At 37.5% G+C, this 18,942-nt stretch overlaps 1 protein-coding gene and 1 pseudogene across 1 annotated transcript in view; one reads left to right on the top strand and one right to left on the bottom strand.

Moving 5' to 3' along the window:
* The window catches only part of WDR72 (WD repeat domain 72), a 225,819-nt gene that overhangs the window by 46,521 nt on the left and 160,356 nt on the right, over positions 1–18,942 (bottom strand). The gene's annotated exons all lie outside the window — the stretch shown is intronic.
* On the top strand, positions 14,369–14,795 carry LOC113900312 (annotated as a pseudogene).

The raw sequence follows: 18,942 nt of genomic DNA, 5'->3' as shown, positions 1-18,942 counted from the left end.
TGCCTGGAGAATCCCAGGGATGAGGAGCCTGGTGGGCTGCCATCTATGGAGTCACACAGGGTCAGACACGACTGAAGCGACTTAGCTTAGCAGCAGATGCTAGCAAAGTAATGCTCAAAATTCTCCAAGCCAGGCTTCAGTAGTACGTGAACCGTGAACTTCCAGATGTTCAAGCTGGATTTAGAAAAGGCAGAGGAACCAGAGATGAAATTGGTAACATCCATTGGATCATAGAAAAAGAAAAAGAATTCCAAAAAAACATCTACGTCTGCTTTATTGACTATGCCAAAGCCTTTGACTGTGTGGATCACAGCAAACTATGGAAGATTCTTCAGGAGATGGGAATAACAGACCACCTGACCTGCCTCCTGAGAAATTTGTATGCTGGTCAAGAAGCAACAGTTAGAACTTGACATGGAACAACAGACTGGTTCCAAATTGGGAAAGGGGTATGTCAAGGCTGTATATTGTCACCCTGCTTATTTAACTTATATGCAGAGTACATCATGCAAAATTCCAGGCTGGATGAAACACAAGCTGGAATCAAGATTGCTGGGAGAAATATCAGTAACCTCAGATATGCAGATGACACCACCCTTATGGCAGAAAATGAAGAGGAACTGAAGAGCCTCTTGATGAAAGTGAAAGATGAGAGTGAAAAAGTTGCCTTAAAACTCAACATTCTAAAAACTAAGAGCAGGGCATCTGGTCCCATCACTTCATGGCAAATAGATGGGGAACCAATGGTAACAGTGACAGACTTTATTTTCCTAGGCTCCAAAGTCACTGCAGATGGTGACCGCAGCCATGAATTTAAAAGATGCTTGCTCCTTGGGAAAAAAAAGGCTATGACCAACCTAGACAGCATATTAAAAAACAGAGACATTACTTTGCTGACAAATGTCCATCTAGTCAGAGCTATGGTTTTTCCAGTAGTCATGTATGGATGTGAGACTTGAACTTTAAAGAAAGCTGAGTGCCAAAGAATGGATGCTTTTGAATTGTGCTGTTGTAGAAGACTCTTCAGAGTCCCTTGTACTGCGAGGAGATCAAACCAGTCAATCCTAAAGGAAATCAGTCCTGAATATTTATTGGAAGGACTGATGCTGAAGCTGAAACTCCAATATTTTGGCCACCTGATGTGAAGAGCTGGCTCATTGGAAAAGACCCTGATCCTGGGAAAGGATGAAGGCAGGAGAAGAAGGGGATGACAGAGGATGAGATGGTTGGATGGTATCACTGACTCGATGGACATGAGTTAGAGCAAGTGATGAGTTGCTGATGGACAGCGAAGCCTGGCATGCTGCAGTCCATGGGGTTGCAAGAAGTCGGACACAACTGAGCAACTGAACTGAATTGATGCTAATATTTTATTTTTTGAGGCAAAGAATTTCTTTAGTCATTCTTCCACCTCATGTTTTTAAAGTCCTTCATCAGTTCCTGCTCAAAAGCACTACTAAACTTCTCTAGCAGGGACTGTACATCATCTCACTCAAATATCACAAAATTCCACATGAGGGTTATTATTTCCCAGGAGTTGGGCACCTAGCTTCCATCAGTACAATCTTTATTATAAGCATATATAACTCAAAATATATTACTGGCACATGCAAATATCCAATGTCTTTCAGAGTTTATTAGAAAAATGTATAGGGGAAATTTTAATTATGATATACTTAAATTGTAAAATAATATTTAACTTACCAATGTATCTTAGGGTAATTAAGAAAATTGGAAGAATTCGTAGTTATTTAATCAAAGTAAGTAGTTTATTGAAACATACAAGGCCAAAGCTTTCTTTCCTCTTTTCAGGACTTACGGTCTATTCCTTTCTGCATATGTGATCATCCTTCTTTGTCTCTCTCTGAATACAGGCTTTCTATTCTTTGAATTACTGTAGCCAGCTCATCTCTGTCTTCATATGATCATTCTGATTGACATCAAACAGAAACTGCATTGGGCCACAACATTCCCAGTTTCCAGTTTCTGGGATAGAAATCTTATTTTGTCCAAGGTCTCTACGCATTGGTCGGGTAGAGATGACCAGGGTCACAGAGTTACATGACCAGTTGCTCATGCATCTGCACTGTATGTACAGGTTCTCTGAGAGCACATGGGTGAGGCTGTGAGAGGAAGCATCGACTAAACAGGCACTCTGAGAGAGGTCTACTGTAATACTATTGAAGAGTGTGTCTATTGGCTAAAACGCATATTAAATATCATCATAATAGTTACACTCTGAATCACCCCTTCAAGTCATGAGAATTCCATATGTCAGGAATTCCATTAGGCTATGAGGCATTTATTTGCATCCACATGATCAAATATAGAATGTGAGTACCACAAGATATGAACCTCCTTCTTTAAATAGTTATGGTTGCTGTAGCCTTAATTAAGCCTCTCCTTTCACAGTACCCAGATTTGCTGTCACAAGAACAATGACCTCATTCATCATGCCCACCCAGGGTGTCTATGTGAGTGAAGGGATATAATTTGCATTGTGTTGTATGTTTTTTGATTTTTATTTCTGTTATCTTTGCATTAGTGGTGAAAAAATGATTGTAAAAACAATAACATTTAAAGTACATGTCTTTGTGGTCTTCAGTGAAAGGTATATAAAGGTGATTCATGCTTAAAAACTCAGTAGAAGTGAGCTGGTTTTTCACCCAGAACAATATGCTTTTGGAGGTACATACCCTCTTTTTTCTTTCTTCTTACGATCTTGTACACTCACACGGAGAGCTTAAGAGTTAGAAAAAAACTTATTACTTTGAAAATAGGAGAGGATTTCCAGGATATATCTAGGTAAAGAATTGTTAGATTTGACTCCAAAAGCACAATCCATAAAAGAAAAAATATCGATACACTGAACTTCCTCAAAATTAAATGTTTTGCAGTAGACCTGGGTCTACTGCATTGGAGGCAGATTCTTTACCATACGAGCTACCAGGGAAATCCAAATAAAGGAAAGTACTTTATGATGCTATATTGAGTACCAGTGCCTTTAAAGTTAAGGTTTAGAGGAGATGGAGGTGATACATTTTCTCTCACATTGGAGAGATGCTCTGATGGTCATAGATTTCAATCAGTGCCAACCAATTCTGACAGCCAGTATCGTCTAAGAAACTCTATCATTTTCCGGTGACATTCAAACATCAATTGACTTAACTTCATCCCTTTCCTGCTCAGTTCAGTCAATCAGTCAGTTTAGTAACGGAGTCATGTCTGACTCCTTGCATCCCCATGGACTGCAGCATGCCAGGCTTCCCTGTCCATCACCAACTCCCAGAGCTTGCTCTAACTCATGTCCATCGAGTTGGTGATGCCATCCAACCATCTCATCCTCTGTTGTCCCTTCTCCTCCTGCCTTAATCCTTTCCCAGGATCAGGGTCATTTCCAATGAGCCAGCTCTTCGCATCAGGTGGCCATAGCATTGGAGTTTCAGCTTCAGCATCAGTCCTTCCAATAAATATTCAGGACTGATTTCCTATAAGATTGACTAGTTTGATCTACTCGCAGTCCAAGGGACTCTCAAAAGTCTTCTCCAACACCATAGTTCAAAAGCATCCATTCTTTGGTGCTCAGCTTTCTTTATAGTTCAAGTCTCACATCCATACACGACTACTGGAAAAACCATAGTTCTGACTGGATGGACCTTTGTCAGCAAAGTAATATCTCTGTTTTTTAATATGCTGTCTAAGTTGGTCACAGTTGTTTTCCCAAGGAGCAAGCATCTTTTAATTTCATGGCTGCAGTCACCATCTGCAGTGACTTTGGAGCCTAGGAAAATAAAGTCTGTCACTATTTCCATTGGTTCCCCATCTATTTGCCATGAAGTGATGGGACCAGATGCCCTGCTCTTAGTTTTTTGAATGTTGAGTTTTAAGGCAACTTTTTCACTCTCATCTTTCACTTTCATCAAGAGGCTCTTCAGTTCCTCTTCACTTTCTGCCATAAGGGTGGCATCATCTGCATACCTGAGGTTACTGATATTTCTCCCAGCAATCTTGATTCCAGCTTGTGTTTCATCCAGCCCGGAATTTTGCATGATGTACTCTGCATATAAGTTAAATAAGCAGGGTGACAATATACAGCCTTGACACACCCCTTTCCCAATTTGGAGCCAGTCTATTGCTCCATGTCAAGTTCTAACTGTTGCTTCTTGACCAGCATACAAATTTCTCAGGAGGCAGGTCAGGTGGTCTGTTATTCTCATCTCCTGAAGAATTTTCCATAGTTTGCTGTGATCCACACAGTCAAAGGCTTTGGCATAGTCAATAAAGCAGACGTAGATGTTTTTCTGGAATTCTTTAATTTTTTATGATCCAATGGATATTGGCAATTTCATCTCTGGTTCCTTTGCCTGTTTTGCTGAGTACATCATTTGGTCCAAGACATTCTCCAAAATGTGTATGTATATATGTGTGTATGTGTGTTTGTATTTTATTGATTCCAAGACATCACCAATTTTAAATGTGTTATACATTTTGTAAGTTTTTAGACCAAATTAATTCCACATTAATATTCCACATTTTGTATCAATTCACAATTGTATACACCTACTCATACCATACATAACCCTTTCTTTTTCAATATCCTAATGATGTTGGCGTCTAATACCATGTGTATTCAAAGGCTAGAATTTTTCTGATTACTTTGGTCACTGCCTTTCTGAACAATGTCATTTGATGAACTACTTTTCATTATTCTTTTTTTTGTAATTTTAACTCCTTTATTAATTTTGACATCAGCTGTTCATTTGTATTTTCTGTCCATTAATATCTTAGTTTTGTTATTTTCTATTTATTTAATTGAATGACGTATCCCAGGATAGTTAGTAGATCCTCTTACACCTCAGCTGGAAACCTCTTAGTCCTTTATAATCCATGACTCAGTTGCGAGAATATCCCGATTGAAAATATAATGATCTCTTATGAAAGATTATGCATTTATTCTGTCTTAGTCATATATCCATATATCAGTTGATGTGACACGCAGTCTTCTGCATCTAAGGCAGTACTTTGTTTCAGTTCCATATCACAGTGCAATGATTCTGAAGATATATTAAGTCACAGTTAAAATCCAATCAGTTTGGATTCACTGTGATATTTAGCTATAGATTCAGCTAGAGATATTTCTTCTATAAAACATGTAATATGTAGCTGCAAGTAATGCTGCTACTGCAAATAATTCAATGAAGGTGAGAATTGAAAGAAGGAATGCCTTCTACACCTGGCTAAGTTCATGCATAAGCAATGACACTCATTATTTGTACAACTGATAACTGTCTTTAACTTAGATTCACATTTGTTCAATAAATACTTACAGTCTCATACTGGCAAGCATTAACTTAGGTACTAAGGAAACAGGGTTAATAATACAGAAAAAATCTTTACTCTCATTAAGCTTATGTTCTTCAACTATAAGAGGTACCACATTTCAGAAATAATATAGAGAATTATGTAAGATACATAGCTCAGGAGAGAAAAAATGATATACTTTTAAAGTCTTTTAGATATTCTAAATGACTGTTTTTAATGCATTTAATTTTATTTAAATTTCTATCAAACAGAATGCATTAGTATTCATATATTTTCCTTGAAAAGATGTTTCTTTTATTATATTGATGTAATTTCTACTGTAAAATATTGGTTTTATATAAGAAATGATGTAAAACCCAGACTTTCTTTTCTTCCTATTATTTCTTCTATAAAACATGAACACAGAATTTCCAAGGGATGCATTCCATTCATTTCCTCTGTGCTCAGACATAGAAAGGAGTGGGGTATAGGAAAGGGAAAGGGTGTATAGGTATTCATAATGGTAGAGATGGTAGAATTAAAATAATTCACACATCAATCCCTCACTTCAAAGTCAGATACAATATATACACACACATACATTTTTTAAATAATTTATATGTGCATATATAATTTATATGTTATGCTTTGATACATATTTCAAAAAGCAATATAGGAAAATTAGTAGTGGATTTTTTCAAGTGAGCGCTAACATATCATACATTCCAAATTCAACAGGAGAATCATTGCTAATTGTATTTGAAAACTGCCAAGTGAGCATGTACTTTTATGTGTAAATGTGTACTTAATCTTTGATATTCATGGGAAGTGATTCATGGCCAGTTTCCACAATATGCCAAGGAGATGCTTTATATCTGGGTACTGACACTTTATGTATTAGTCTATAATCAATACTATTTGCTGTGTGCTCTGTCACTGAAATAAAACCATGATTGTTTTGCAAATAAAGTTTTAATTACTAAAATAAACATCCTCATTTTGAAATGTAGTAACCCTGTATATCCCCTAACACAACTTTATTACCAGGTATAAAAATCAACCTAGGTTTTAAAAGTCTTAAAACGTTGATATTTGAAAGGAACAATCTGAACTTGTGTGTTGTTTTTCAGTGCAAACAGGTCATATATCTTGGGAGAGAGTCTGAACTCAGTTTTCTCACCTGTAACATGAAGATAAATAATTCCTAGCTCACAAAATTCTTGCCAAAATTAAATCAGACATATGTGCAAACCACACAGAATTTGGAGGCTGCTATTAAAATGGCAAAATATTAAAAATCTGAACTTGAATATTAGTGCCTGTAAGTGGATTACTATTAACCTGTACATTTCAATAACTGCTGTCAATATTCATATACACAGATATTTATTTAAATGCTGATGTTAAGCCTATGCAATCACTTAACTCATTCAGCTATCTCAGAGGGAAGAACTGACAGCCAACATCTGCAAAATTGTTAAGAAGATGTCTCTGAAGCCTATTGAGACAACTGGTCTCACAGTTTTAGCCCCTTCAATCTTTAAACCATCTACCATAGTAAGAAATATCTAAATTATAAACCTAAAAACTTCCTAGCATCTAGCACAATTCACAAACTGGTCTCACTCCGACTTTGAACCTGTTCCACTTACCCATGAGATTGTACTACAATCAAACTCCTTAAGACATTGCTCTATTTCCAGCTCACCAGAGGTCTAACCTTCTCTAGACTGTGTAGCAAGGACTATACCTCAAAGAATAAGGGTTCTATAAGTGAAAGTGTTAGTCACTCAGCTGTGTCCAACTCTTTGCAAACCTGTGGACTGGAGCTCACCAGGCTCCCCTGTCCATAGGATTTCCCAGGCAAGAATACTTGAATGAGTGGCCATTTCCTTCACCAGGGGATCTTTCTCACCCAGGAATTGAACCTGGGTCTCCTGCATTGCAGGCAGATTCTTTACCATCTGAGTTACCAGAGAAGACCCTGAATAAGAATACCTTGGTACATGTGGGGAGACATTTTGAGTGGGGGCAAATCAGTCAGTGCCTGCCTCCCCACATATCTCAAGATAAACACACTTGAAAGGAATCCCCATTGTTAGCAGAATTTTTTCTCTTCACAGATCCCTGGAGTTGATAGTAAGATGAACATTTTGAAATTAAATTTTAAGAATGTTCAGAAAAGAGAAGTATAGTGCCTCCAGTTCCTTAGCTTCTCTTAGCTCTCCATAAGCAGGTGGGTTCAAAGCTGCCACTACCATGGCCCTAAGCAAAGGACTCACCATAAGGTACTCCTTTTCGTGTATAACATGTGCAGTGCTTATTACTTATTAGGTAAATGTTTGATATCTATATACCTTATCAGGTAAATGTTTGAAGGTAAATCTTTCCTTCCTCTCTTAGCCTTACAAATAAACACACAGAGAATTTTTCAAGCTAAAGTTACCTTGTCACGGTGTTGAGCAAGTTAAAACCTTGGTTCCTGTAAGAACCTAATGAAAATTAAATAGAGCAAGTTTGGTGGGCACTTCAATGACCTGGAGAGTAAATACTCACTCTGAAAAGGTGGTCTGATATAACCACTGCTACTCTTGTTGCACTAAAATGACAACTCAGTGTGACATCTCTTTCTATTTTTCATGAGAAGCCAGAAATTCAGAATATTTTATGAAAGCTTCTGGTTTATAAATGGTGGCAATTAAGTTTTTTCCCCATGAACTACTGTGTAAATCAAACAGAAAGCACCCACAGGGGACCAGTATGAACCTTTGCTGTAAAACTTGAAAACTGGACTGCCTCTAGATGTAACTACTATGCATCTGAGCTTGAAAAGATCCCTTGCTCCTTCAAATACACTCGCATGCTACTTGTAAGCACTCAGGCTGTTCATGACTCGGTTCCAGCGTGCTGTCTCTCCTTATATAAGAAGTTTGGTCAGTACCTGACTCAAAATTATGACTCTCATTTTAATCAGCAAGAAAGAATTTCTGCACTGTAAAATCTTATTAAGGGAATTTGATTGCAAATTGAATGTGATCCAGAACCTTTCCAAAGCTCATTTAAGATATTTGATATTTGAGAGAAAAAGCCTAAATGGGTATGTTAATTATCCATTTACCTACACTATTCCAAATTCTATCCCTGTGCTCTCAGACCATGAGAAAATAATGTCTTAGACCGCATTATCTCAGTCAATCAAAGACATGGCTTCTGAGATGGCTCAATGTCATGTTCTTTGATTTTATAGATGGCTGTTACTAAAAAGTGTCATATTTAAGAGCATTTTTTTGCACCTTTTGAAACACTGGTTGGAGGTATATTCTACTGTGTGACTTAGCACTGCTTTATATTGGCACTCATGTGATAAATCCCAGGAAAAATGGTTCCAGGAAAGGATATTTAGCCTCACAGATGCATCTGTATATGATATCTTAATGGGAACTGATTTCTTTGCTTTAGTTCCAGGCCAAACTTCAAAAGCTACATTAAGTGAGAATAAGAATCCTAGATTTGTTTCTGAGTCCTTACTGACTCTTCTCCCTACTCCCTTTATTTATTCATTAATGTCAGCATTGGCTTTAGGTTTCAGGTAACTGGGAATATCCCAGTTATAACCATTTGTTTTTATTCAAGTGATTTGATTCTTGGTCATCAATATTTTAAAATTCATTCACTCCAGTTGTATATTATTGCTTTGCTCTTTTATTTATTAGTATAATTAAAAAATAAACAATTCCATTTATATCATAGATTCTGGTGGATATATACTTCCAAATATCTTCTTTATTACCTATAACAGGGCCTGAAATTTTCACTTTAGAAACAAATTATCTGTGGTTTTAAGGATATTGTAGTTCTAAACTTCTTGGAATTCCTAGAACTATCTGTCTATCAAATATTTATTGAGAATCCTCAGGGTACCTGGCAGTGACCTAAGCATTGAAGATATAACTGTGAGCAAGTTAGACGTATTCCTTTCCCATCATGGAGCTCACAGTCTCATGGGGGAGTAGACAAGAAACCAGGCAATGACAATACAGGGTGATCAGTATTGTAACAGAAGAAGTATAGAGTAGGACACCTAACCTGTTTGTGGGGAGCAGAGAGGAAATCCTCGAAGACATAACATTCAGTTTGGGACATGAACATTAAGCAGTGGTGGGAATGGGGAAGGGTTTTCAGGCAGGGGCTGGAGATTCTACAAGAATGCCTTTTCCTTGTTGTATCCTCAGGGGATTTGCCCACTGCTTGGCTCACTGAAGGCACTAAAAATTTTTAAATAAATAAATGGGTGATAAAATAGCATGCGTGAGGTTTGAGAGCCAAGTAGTAATAGGTCCTTTAAAGGAACTGAAAGAGTCTGACTTGACTGAATTATAGGGTTAAAGGTGGGTAGCAGGGGTCAAGATGAGACTAGAGAGGAATCTAGTGGCCAGCTGAAAATGATTCTTGTGAGTCATTTAAATAATATGTACTTTATCCTAAGAGAAAAGGGAAGTCATGTGTACTTAAAGAAAACAAACAAGCAAAAACAAACCAAAAAAACCTTTTCTCCATAAGAATCTGATTTTTGGCTAACTTTAGTTGGATTCTTGGTAACTTGATAAAAGCAGAGTGTCAACTATATCTCAAGGTGACATTACTGATAGTAAAAATGACTTCTCATTGGTAAATCATATATGGACTAGGAAAAATTATAAATGAACTATAAAAAAAACTCATTGTCATAGCTTTGGGTGTCCTTGTGATTGGACCTGGCAAACCAGTGCCTATGGACTTGCTATAGGACATACAAGGCTGTTCAGAACTGAGCTACTGGACTGCTGCTGTCAGTAAGCAAGCAAGTGGTCGTTCATGGTCTCTGTCCTTCTGAGTAAAGAGGTGCCAGGTAAGGTGCATGATTATCTTATGATTCTAATTGTTTAGTTGATCCTAAAACAAAACAAAACAAAACAAAAACTAGAGAATATTGCACTTCTGAAAGGTCTTAATGGGAGAGTTGATTTGAACAAATCTGTTTTTATAAATCACTTTAGCTGTGAAAGGCAACTACCTCTAGGACTGATTGCTCTAATAATATACTGAACTGAGTTAGTTAGTAGTCTTGCTAGAATATGATGGAAGCCTACAAGGGGGAAATGAAGAAAAGCACCTTGCTTTTAAGTTTCATCAAGACCTAGAGGCTCTAATCACATCAAGTGGGACTTATAGGTATGCAAACTGATTTCCATATCTTTTTGTGCGTGGTTGATCTGTCACAGGAGAAAGCATTAAGCTTACTGGCAAGTAAGAACAACCAGAGAAAAAGAGAGAGATCCTTCCTAAATGGGGACCATCAGGCAATTTAAAAAAATCAGCAACTATTGAAAAGAAATTTGAATACAGTCTCAATCCTTAACTAGCTATTATATCTGAGCTTCTCTGAGCTTCAGGTTCTTAGGCAGAAAAACAAAGGGCTTAGACTCAATGATCTCAAAATGATCTTGACTCAAAGGTCCTATGAGTCCTACTATCTGTATCACTTATACGCTAAGTACTATGGATGAAGCACAAGCTGGAATCAAGATTGCTGGGAGAAATATCAATAACCTCAGATATGCAGATGACACCACCCTTATGGCAGAAAGTGAGGAAGAACTAAAGAGCCTCTTGATGAAGGTGAAAGAGGAGAGTGAAAAAGCTGGCTTAAAACTCAACATTCAAAAAACTAAGATCATGGCATCCAGCCCATCACTTCATGGCAAATAGATGGGGAAACAATGGAAACAATGACAGACTTTATTTTCTTGGGTTCCAAAATCACTGCAGATTGTGACTATAAACATGAAACTAAGAGATACCTGCTCCTTTAGAAGGAAAGCTATTTCAAACCTGGGCTTCCCTGGTGGCTCAGATGATAAAGCGCCCGCCTACAATGCAGGAGACCCAGGTTAGATCCCTGGGTTGGGAAGAACCCCTGGAGAAGGAAATGGCAACCCACTCTAGTATTCTTGCCTGGAGAATCCCATGGACAGAGGACCCTGATAGGCTACAGTCCATGGGGTGCAAAGAGTTGGACATGACTGAACAACTTCACTTTAGAAGGAAAGCTATTTCAAACCTAGACAGCATATTAGAAAGCAGAGATATTACTTTGCCGACAAATGTCCATATAGTCAAGCTATGGGTTTTCCAGTGATCATGTATGGATGTGAGAGTTGGACCATAAAGAAGGCTAAGTGCTGAAGAACTGATGCTTTTGAACTGTGGTGTTGGAGAAGACTCTTGAGAGTCCCTTGGACAGCAAGGAGATCAAACTAGTCAATACTAAAGGAAATCAATCCTGAATATTCTTTGGAAGAACTGATGCTGATACTGAAACTCTAATACTTTGGCCACCTGATGCCAAGAGCTGACTCATTAGAAAAGGCCCTGATGATGGGAAAGATTGAAGGCAGGAGGAGAAGGGGATGACAGAGGATGAGATGGTTGGATGGAATCACTGACTCAATATAGACATGAGTTTGAGCGGACTCTGGGAGATGGTGAAGGACAGGAAGGCCTGGCGTGCTGTAGTCCAAGGGGTCGCAAAGAGTTGGACATGACTGAACAACTTAACAACAAATACTGATCTCTAACATCTCTGTCTTTATCACCCATTGTTGTTGTTGTGCTTACTTGCTCAGTCGTGTCGGGACCCCATAGAGTGTAGCCTGCCAGGCTCTTCTGTCCATGAGATTCTCCAGGCAAGAATTCTGGAGTGGGCTGCCATTTCCTACTCCAGAAGATCTTTCCAACCCAGGAATCGAACCCAGGTCTCCTGCATTGCAGGCAGACTCTTTATCAACTGAGCTATGAAGGAAGCAGCATTATCCCTGATAAGGATATTCAAAAATCAGGATATGCCTATAGCAGAAAGATCAAGGAAAGGGAGCCAATAGCTAGAGTCAGTCTATATTCAAGGGAGAACTGAGGACTCCGTGATTTCTCTTCATCCAAATTTCACCCTGTTAACATGGTGATCACATGTATCACTGAAGAAATTTATTATGTGCTTTCGATTCTTCTAGTGGCAGGTCCTATGGCAGACTCTGATAGGTCCATCTAATCTGAGATTGCTCAAGACAGCTGCCCACATGTCTAGAGTACTTACTGCAACATTTGCCAACCACAAGCTCTCAGTGACTGTTGATGATTGACAGAATTAATAGAGATCATCAATACTTTAGTACTCCTGTGCTATTCAATATCTTGAAAAAAAGACATAGAAATTCAATGTAACTTAAGCCAAATATCTAAAGTAAAATGATGTGAAGAGAAAATAATAATTTAATTTTTAAAAAACCTGTCTCTAAGACATCTAAGCACTTTCATATCTTAAAGGCACACTCAAATGTACTGACATATGGTTATATGACATTAAGAATTCAGGGGGAAATCTTTGTTTTCACAAAAAGTTTTGAATTAGTAAACTTCAGTGAAAAGCATTGCGTGTACTTCTAGGAAATCTCATCATGATCTCAGTGTAATAGCCATTTGTAAAAAAGCTCTAAACTGAGTCCATGCCAGGGAGCATTATTGGAAAATGGCCCGCTCCGACGACTTCCTGGAATTCCTCTCTGTGCAAGTCAGCAGCTTGTTTGGCACCAGCTGGCACTAAACTGAGGCACTGGGAAGTATAAGCTGCATTTTTGGTGACATGGTATACAATTTTATAGCTTCAGTTTTATAAAGGAGTCAGCCAGACAATAGCTCATCTTATTCAAATTATAAGATTGGTCTCTTTTTAAAAAATAAAGCATACAACTAAAAAGTCCATTGAAAAAAATGAAACTGGGGTAATTAGGATATTTGTTATAGTACTCCAGTTTTTTAGTAGGCACAGGGATGGACAGGAGGAATGATACAGCTCTTCTCCACATGACCCAGTCCAGTGGTTTCTACTTTGCCTTCCATGGAACTTCAGCCTTTTTTCAGAAGGAATTCATAACTGTCTGGTTCAATTTTTCTCTTTAAAATACACATCATAGTTATTGGTAAAGAACTGTAATTTTAAAAGGCAAAATTTTGTACTAATTTTTAATAAACTTGGAAACAATAAACATTGATTTATGCTGCCAAATAGCTATTTCTGTGCAGATCTAAGATTAATTTGATTTATCTTTAAATTTATGAATGTATCATTGATCAAAGAGGTTGCATGTATATGTTTTACTGTTAGTAGCAGTTTCACTCATGTAAAATTATACAAACAAGTGCTGTTGAAGTGCTATTCTGCTTACTAACATGAATCATAATTTTTTCACTACAGTATATCCAAACTGATATACTAAAGTATGAGACCAAAGGTTTATATGACTGTCACCCATATGTATTAATTTCATATCTCATAATTCATAGAATTTGACAGGTTGTTTCAGTTTTACAAAAGATTCAGATACTTATGAAACTTTTAAAACACCAGTTTAGATCATTTGTTAACAAAAAGAAGCTAGTCATTGGTAAAAATCTTTAGAGATGTTTATGCTTTATACATGAGATGGAAGTTATTGGTGAAACTTGGCTTTGTTTTTCTAATATTTTGTAAATTCTCAATTATGACTGTATAGAAGATCCCATGGGCTTCCCACGTGGCTCAGTGGGTAAAGAATCTGCCTGCAATGCAGGAGATGCAGGAGTTGTGGGTTCTATCCCTGGGTCAGGGAGATCTCCTGGAGGATGGCATGGCAACCCACTCCAGTATTCTTGCCTAGAGAATCCCATGAACAAAGGAGCCTGGCGGGCTACAATCCATGGGGTTGCCAAGAGTCAGACAGGACTGAAGCTACTGAGCACACACACAGAAGATCCCATATGACAGAGAAAATAATCTAGCTCACTTTATGGCATAGAAAGCATCTTATAGTAACGGTCTGATATTTAAGCAACTATGTATACAGTAGCAAATCACAGCTCTTTCTTCTAGCAATCAGAAATGGAAAATTTCAGAACCTGTGTTCTAAAAAAGCCTATGAAGGTTTACTTGACTTTTCATTTCTGATTTGATAAAAGGAATGAATAATTTTGGATTACTGATACCCATTAAAAGAATAGATAAGCCTGGTAGCCTTTAAGATCATGCCCCTGGAGGATATGAATGAGTTCACCACACATATTCTGGAAGTAGTCAATGCATACATGATGCTGAGCAAGTCGAATAGCCAGCCTTCAGCAGGTAGAGCACCTATCAGCAATCCAGGAATGGGTGAAGCTGGGAACTTCGGTGGGAATAACTTCATACCAGCAAATGGCCTCACTGTGGCCCAGAACCAGGTGCTGAATTTGATCAAGGCTTGCCCAAGACCTGAAGGATTGAACTTTCAGGATCTCAAGAACCAACTCCAACACATGTCCGTAGCCTCAATCAAGCTAGCTGTGGATTTTCTAAGCAACGAGGGACATATCTATTCCACCGTGGATGATGATCATTTTAAATCTACAGACGCAGAATAACTGGATCTAATTGGGTACCCGAGATATTTTCCAGTTGGACCTTTTTTTGCAGCCTCTTGCCTCCAGCTGTCCATATAATTGGCGAGTTGACTTCTAGGAAGTAGAGTTCATCTATAAAAGATCTCAACTGACATCCTTTTGAAACTTACTACTACTCTCCTGTGTTTTTGATGGACTTCCCTGGTAGCTCAGACGGTAAAGCATCTGCCTACAATGAGGGAGACCCGGGTTCGATCCCTGGGTCAGGACGATCCCCTGGAGAAGGAAACGGCAACCCACTCCAGTATTCAGCCTGGAAAATCCCATGGACCGAGAAGCCTGGTGGGCTACAATCCATGGGGTCGCAAAGAGTCGGACACGACTGAGCGACTTCTGTGTGTGTGTGTGAATTTGGGAAATTGAGGATTGGGCAGGGAGCAGACAGGGAATGTGAGACTATATTCAATACAACTAAGGAGGGAAACCTGCCAATTGTGATAAATAAAATGACTTATGATGCCTTCACCCTCTTCATGTAGTTGTTATAACTGAAGCATCTCAGTGCTTTATATCATTAGTCACTACTATATTGCAGTTTCATTCCTACATTTTTCAGTACCTTTTATATGTATGATTTATATTTGTAGAAATAACTAAAAACAGCATATATGCCTTACATACAGATTCCAGAAAAAGATAGAATTCAGCTAAGTAAACTTATTTTTTAAATCCAGTTCTGTAATGGTGTTTGTTGTAAGACATGAGGTTTTTCCGGTAAAACATATCCTCCTGTAGCTTTACTTTCCATGTATGGGCTTCTTCCAGGGCTGTACTTGTTTCTTAAGCTATATCATGGTGGAATCTTATCCTTTATAATGTTTTGGAAAAAGCTGAGGGTGGCGCCTGTACAATTTGATTTGGTGTAAAAATATACACCAAATCTGATTTCTGTTACATTAAGGCATTCTCTGACAAAATATACAGAACAAGAAATGAAGTGAATTGTGTTTTAGAAATATCTTGCAAGCTTGTTTCCCCGAATACCTGACCACTAATTTTTAAAAATGGATCAAAACCCACTTTAATTGAATATTTAATAGATGATTTAATGTTTGAGTTAAGATACATTTTAAATGCTAAATATAAAAATGATTTGTGTTTGCTTACTGGAAATATTTGTAATACAAGTGAATATATATAATAAACCAATATTTAAAGCAAATTTACTATGGAAGAAATGAAATCACTATCTTCAATTTATAAAGATGCTACATTCATCAAACTGTATTTTTGACTGAGTTGGTTTTTATAATATGAATACCATAACAGTGGATTTCCATTAACAGTAGAAAAATTTAACTCATTTTTAAAAATATGTAAAGTATTTTCCTTTAAAATGAGCCACTGGAAACATAAAAATGGCAATATCCTCCTAGGGATATAGCTAGAGGGAAACACATCAATTTGCATAAATAAATGAGCTTACTCTTTTGTAAATTCCTTCCTGTACACGATGCTCCATCAGTGTGACTTACAGAAAAGAATCTGAGATTAACAAACAGGACATGCAATTTAGTCTAAGACCATTTTCTAACAAGTCATATAAACATAGCAAAATATTTAAGTCTTTCATGCCCGAATTTTCCTTCCATTGAACTGGGCAAAAGCTGACTTTATTTGAAAATAATCCACTTTTTTTTCTTTTAGTTTCTGAAAATAGGGGTCAAATACATATTTTGGCATTCCTGAAACAAATATTTCTTCACAGTACATTATGAATAGACTTTAGCTAATCTGGAGAATTTAAAATAGGAGAGGCTTAAGAAAATTCTAAAAACTCTTTTGCGTTTCTCAACATTAAACACAAACACATTATGGTATCTGAATACTATTCTTACGTGGAAATTGCCCTGACTTATTTGCTACAAAAAAAGACTGATTAAAACCTTTCATTCTCTTTCAGTATTATGAGAACTCCAGACAAACGTTAATGGATATGTTACTGAATCACTCAGGTGAGTAGGCAATTCTATATTGCGTTACAGGTATTTCTACCATTACCTTCTGAAACTCTGTTTCATAGTGCAGAGTATGTCATATAAAAATAAATGATACTGCCCAATCTCAGCAGTTTGAAAGAAACATAAATCAATGGCATAAAGGAAGCAGGTGATGTAACGACTCTAGACTTAAGTAGATAGCTTGAAGAGATGGATCATCAAGTTTAACCTTTGAAATTATTCACTGGATATTAATATAAATACACACAAAAGCACATTTCAAAGTTACCTTGCTTTGCTAAATTCTATTCTTTAAATCAATTTTTTTAATGTGGTAAAGAGAAATAATATATCCCATTCCTAGAAAGTATCTAATAGCAAACACTTAATAAGCCTGGTCATAATGTTTCAGTTAAGAATGTTGGTAAACAAAGTCAATAATGTCTACATAAATCTATACACAGAAAAAGGGAAAAAAAATCAATGGTGAAATCCAAACTTGTCTATAAATGGTAAATGATCCAAATGCAGCCCAAAAAAGATGAGAAATTGACCAAGTATTTTACAAATACAAGTTGGAAAACATTTAAGAACTGACTCAGAAAGGGTGGGGGATTCAGATAGTGAGCAAATATAAAGGAAGAGAAACAACTTCAAATTAGCCCCAAGAACAACACCAACGTTGAAGGTGTCACTAATATGACCTGGATTCTGATGATCCTGAAGGACATTCACTGTTATTTATAAAATTTCTCTCCTCTATATAATGCAGGCATACTTTCTTTCTTTATGTGAGACATGAAGCACTATGTTCCATCTAAATAATCTAGTTTTATGAAGAAGTGATTTGAAAATGTAAGAAAAAGAAGTATTGCTTTGCAAATAAATACTAAACAGAGAGACTGACAAAATTTGGACACAAGGATTCTTTGCATCTCCTGCTCTATTCAGTCTACTTTGTACTGGAAATGCCTCGCTTCTCTTAAAATAGTTTATAATGGCTCTCCTTTTCTTTCAAGAAAAAGTCCATTGCCAGAGCCTTTACATTCTGGGTGTCTCACCTTCTGGATCTAGACTGAAGCATCCTCATTTCCTACTCCCTACCCACATCAAATTTATCCCTATTCACTGACCAGGCCACACTGTATACCTCTGTGTCTGTCCTCATGTTACTCCTTTTGCCTGAACTACCCTTCTTACACCAAACTCTTTCCCACTGGAGGCAGTTGGGTCCTCCCAAAAGCACATATAAGGATGAAGTTAGAAACGCAAAAGGCTTACTAGAGAGTAACATGCGTGAAAGAAAAAGGGCAAAAACAGAGTTGGGTACGGAGCTCTCTGGTTATTACACAAATGCTTCAATCTTTATCAACCCAGTGGAAACTCCAGGACATAACTGGTCACTAGAGGAGGTCTGTCTGAATGGGAAATAGCTAGGCCCTTGTACCACCATTGTCCTCAGTCGTTGTCCCAGAAAGACTATGATCTTTGCTCCGATTCAGGGATGAATCCTGGATGCACCAACAGCGGGCAGTTGGCCATACTCCTCACATCTGGGCAAATCGTCCTCTCATGTAGAGTGATCTAAAAAGTGCATCTTTCCATGGCTGCCACACCATTATCCTCCAAAGCAAACATGAATATTTACTTCTGTGTGAAGCCTCTAAAAATCACCCCAAGGCAAATGGTGGCTCTCCATGCTTCCACAACAGTGTGAGCTTTCTATCTTACACCACACTGTGGCCTTGTATGTTCATAGGACTTGGCCTTTTGGAAATAGAAATCACATCATATTCTTCTCAGATTCCTGGTAGATAGCTTGGGAAACAGAGTATCTAACCTATAACATATTCAAAGAGGTAGAGTGAATAGATAGATGTATGGACCTACCAGATGGATGACTGATCAGACTGGTTATTCCCTATTCTTGTGCAGATGCCAAGGGATACACTTTGTCTATTTTCATGGTGTTATAAATTTCTCAGAAAATACTATAATATACTTTAAGTACCAATGGGATATTGGATTTTAAAGATAAGATGTATCAATATCACTTATATGTGGAATCTAAAAAAAAAAGATACAGATGTACTTATTTGCAAAGGAGAAATGGAGACACAGGTGTAGAGAATGGATGTATGGATATTGGGGGAATGTAGGGTAGGATGAATGGGGATATTGGGATTGACAT

The sequence above is a fragment of the Bos indicus x Bos taurus genome, chromosome 10 (assembly GCF_003369695.1).
Source record: "Bos indicus x Bos taurus breed Angus x Brahman F1 hybrid chromosome 10, Bos_hybrid_MaternalHap_v2.0, whole genome shotgun sequence".
NCBI classification, from domain to species: domain Eukaryota; kingdom Metazoa; phylum Chordata; class Mammalia; order Artiodactyla; family Bovidae; genus Bos; species Bos indicus x Bos taurus.
The sequence above is the reverse complement of the archived record's forward strand: the minus strand, read 5'-3'. Positions and strand labels throughout refer to the sequence as shown.